This window comes from Zootoca vivipara, chromosome 6 (genome assembly GCF_965207765.1).
Source record: "Zootoca vivipara chromosome 6, rZooViv2.hap1.1, whole genome shotgun sequence".
Lineage (NCBI taxonomy): Eukaryota > Metazoa > Chordata > Lepidosauria > Squamata > Lacertidae > Zootoca > Zootoca vivipara.
Window position 1 is genome coordinate 52,228,827 of NC_142589.1, and position 2,631 is coordinate 52,231,457.

Below are 2,631 nucleotides of genomic sequence, written 5' to 3' on the forward strand. Positions count from 1 at the left end.
TAGGCCAAGGGGAATCTCTGCTTGCAGAAAGGCCTGCCCTTCTCACACCTAGAAGAGTCACAGGGGCTCTGTGGAGCTCTCATTAGATATAAGATGGACTGGTGGGCTGTGGGGTGTGAATAATCTTTTCCTCTGAAGAAGTGTGCATGCACACGAAAGCTCATACCAATGATAAACTTAGTTGGTCTCTAAGGTGCTGCTGGAATGAATTTTTTTATTTTGTTTCTTCTTCACAAAGACTTCCAAGTCACCTTACAAATTGGTGTCCAGGATCTTATCGTCCTGAGTCCCATCCCAGATCTCTGTGCCCTTGAGATGCTTACTCTATTTATTACACACACAGTAATAATAATAATAAATTTCCTGGAGACTTTGCCCCATCAGGGCAGAGCTTTAGACAACAGTCCATGGCCCCGCCCCACTCAGCAGAATGAGCAAGAAGGTCCCCAAATGCAGCCCAGAAGCTAAACTGCAGCACTGGATAGCTACTACTACTACTACTACTACTAATAATAATAATAATAATAATAATAATTTTATCATTTATACCCCACCCATCTGGCTAGGTTTCCCCAGCCACTCTGAGCAGTTCCCAACAGAGGACTAAAAACAAAATAAAACTTCAAACATTAAATACTTCCCTAAACAGGGGTGCCTTCAGATGTATTCTAACAGTCAGATAGTTGTTTATTTCCTTGACATCTGATGGGAGGGCGTTCCACAGGGCGGGTGTCACTACCGATAAGGCCCTCTGCCTGGTTCCCTGTAACCTCACTTCTTGCAGTGAGGGAACTGCCAGAAGGCCCTTGGCACTAGACCTCAGTGTCCAGGCAGAACGATGGGGTGGGGACGCTCCTTCAGATATACTGGGCCAAGGACATTTAGGGCTTTAAAAGTCAGTACCAGTACTTTGAATTGTGCTTGGAAACATCCTGGGAGCCAATGTAGGTCTTTTAGGACCGGTGTATTATGGCCTTGGCAGCCACTCCCAGTCACCAGTCTGGCTGCAGCATTTTGGATTAGCTGGACGTAACTACCATTTGCATTTCCCACAATGCTCTAGGATGATACCATGTGGAGGGTTATTGTGTGGAAGTAAAGTGGCAACAAGACCCAGCCCCCTGGCATTGCTCATACCACCCACTGTTGGCACAAGGTGGTGGTAGGGAACCTTAAGCATAGGCACTGGATACGTCCCTCCAGGCCTCTCTGTCTGGACCTGAGAATATTCCTTACTTGCCTTGCTTTGCATCCCAATTGTTTTTGCTGGGGCAGAAAGTGTCCTTGAACTCTGGTCATGCCTCTTGCTCCTTTTAAGGGGGATTGAGGAGTGTGTGGGTGTAGAAAATAGCTCACCGTACAAAAGGCTAAATTTTACATTCATTGCTTCTTGCCCCACCCATGGCTGCCCTGTGGAAGGTAGCTCAGAAGGGAATGTGTCCCTTACGCTGAAGCAAGGTCCTCCCACCCAATCAGGTTTAAGCCAACCAGGGGCCCCTGATGGAGCAGGGAACTCCCACCAGAGGGCCTTGTGCCTAGAGCCCCTCTCCATGGAGAGTGCCCAATGGGACAGTCAGGAGATGGACCTACTTGATGCAGGTTGGTTGTCCTGACGACAATGAAGATTTTTGAGGGATGGGGGGGGGACAACCCATTATGCAACATTTTGAGGGAAGACTCTTCCCTCCTGGTCATTGGGTGGTCACTGGGTGCATTGGCAAAAAAGAGGACGCAGGTTTGCGTAAACAGTGCATGTGCTATTTTATAGGTATAGATGCAAATTTGGAAAGAATTGCTACAGTTTGAATAGAAATACAATCCATTTCACCATAGTGGGGAAGGTGTCAACCTCTACGCCTGCTCAACCTGCCATCTGGGTTCCAATTAATGATGGACTACTGTGAGCCCTGCCCCCCATCATAATTCTATTAGTCTTTAACTTTAGGTTTGCCATATGTCAGGAAAATTCTTGACACGTCCTGGTTTTTAGGTGTAAAAGTGGCGTCAGGGAAAATGTCAGGGAAAACCTGGATGTATGTCAATGCAATGGAAAAAGCAGCAGGAACAGCTCATGAAGCTTAAAATCACTATTCCCCCCCCCCAAAAAAAACCCCAGCTTTGAGCATGTCAGGAATTTTACTTTTTGAAATATGGTGACCCTATTTAACTCAGACTGGGCAACCATTCAACTAGAGCAGGTGCTGGGAAGTTTTGGCCCTACAGATGTTGCTGAGCTACAACTCCCATCATCAGCCCCAGCAAAAATGGCCAGGGGGTGATAGTAGTTGTGGTTCAGCAACATCTGGCGGCCAGGAAATGCCACCACACCTGAAGTAAAGGATGCCTTCAACTCAAGGACTCTCCTCCGTACAGCAGGACACATGGTGAACCACATCCCCTCAGCAATCCATCAAAATCTACCAGACACCATTGGTCAGATTATTCCCCTAACAACTTGTGGCAGGGCGGAATATCCATAATTCACACCACAGCTCAGGAATATTCATAATTCACACCACAAGTCTTTTATTGTGGACCTTCCACCACCAGAAACAGACCCACCAGAAGGCCCAAGTCCTAAGAGCAGGATCTGGCCTGGAACAACTTCATCTTGATTCAGCTGCCCAAGAA